We start from the raw sequence: 1,505 nt of genomic DNA, 5'->3' as shown, positions 1-1,505 counted from the left end.
AGTAGTAGTAGTAGTAGTAGTAGTAGTAGTAGTAGTAGTAGTAATAGTAGTAGTAGTAGTAGTAGTAGTAGTAGTAGTAGTAGTAGTAGTAGTATCATTATGTGTTTTTTTGTCACCGTTGTTGTTGTTGTTGTTGTTGTTGTTGTTGTTGTTGTTGTGTGTGTGTCTGTGTGTGTGTGGTAACCTATCCGTTCGAAATGTTTGGAGCCCCGAAGAGCGTGCTCTTCGCCAGGGCCACCGCCTCCCTGTTGTTGTTGTTGTTGTTGTTGTATGCGTTGTTGTTGTTGTTGTTGTTGTTGTTGTTGTTGGTTGTGGTGGTGGTGGTGGTGGTGGTGGTAGTGTTTGTTGTTGCTGTTGTTGTTGTTGTTGTTGATTTGTTTTTTTGCTATTGTTGTTTTAAAAAGAAGTCGCTATGTCTCAACAAGACCCCTGGCTCATTCTGTATTTTTAAAGAAAGTCATTGGTAGAACTGGAACTTAGTGATTTAAGACAGAAAACACTGACTTTGCCATTGTCGGGCGGAATAGAACTTCACTGCCATTGAAAGTTGTGGGTGTGATTTTTCACCCATGTCCTCATAATCTTAATGCGCTTTTTGTTCAGAACAAAGAGACAAAGATGACCGTCTTCTGCTTGGACCTCTTTTCTGGTTTTCTTTTTCTCTTTGTTCTCCGCACCTCTTTTCGCCCCCTTTCTGTAATGTATCCTTACGGTTCATCAAGTAGACCATTAAAGGTGACTGGAAGCCATGGTAAAGACCCGTGCCACGACACGGAGGAATTAGTCGCTCGTTATTTTGTGGGGCATTTTGCGTCATTGGTATCATCTTAAATCTTGTTAATGGGTACCCAGCTATAGACAGTGAAAGATCAGCTTAATCAGCTGCTTGCACTGTATCAGCTTAATCAGCTGCTTGCACTGTGTGCTTCCCGGGAAGCTGAGAATGTTTCTGAGTGTTCTCTGGTCTGCTGGGGTAATAATATAGTGTAAAGCGCTTAGAGCTTGCTGTCGACGGGGTTATGCGTTATACAAATGCTATTTATTATTATCATTATTATTATCAATTTGTCTTGCTTCTGATTAAAAAAACAACCAACATAAACATCTATCTGTAATTGGAATCAAGATCTGCGATTGAAGAAGGTGGGGATCGCCTGGGGTAGTGTACTAACATAATTTGATTTTGAGTAGGGAAAATGACAGCAAAGACTGTAATGGAGGAGTGCAGAGAAACATTGAAGTCAGGGGCGAAGGCTGACTTGTTTAAAATGATAATCAAATTGAGACAAAAGTTAGAAATGAGGCTACACACGAACAACTCTCCTACAATAGGAACATGATTAATGAACAAAACTTCTAATTCGAGGAGGGATCACTTAGTTGAGAAGGAAAGCAAATCCTGCATGTTGAGGGAACACCTACACACACAGACACAGACACAGACACAGACACAGACACACACACACACACACACACACACACACACACACACACACACACACACA

This window comes from Aplysia californica, unplaced genomic scaffold, assembly GCF_000002075.1.
Source record: "Aplysia californica isolate F4 #8 unplaced genomic scaffold, AplCal3.0 scaffold00065, whole genome shotgun sequence".
NCBI lineage: Eukaryota > Metazoa > Mollusca > Gastropoda > Aplysiida > Aplysiidae > Aplysia > Aplysia californica.
Note: the sequence above shows the minus strand (reverse complement) of the source record.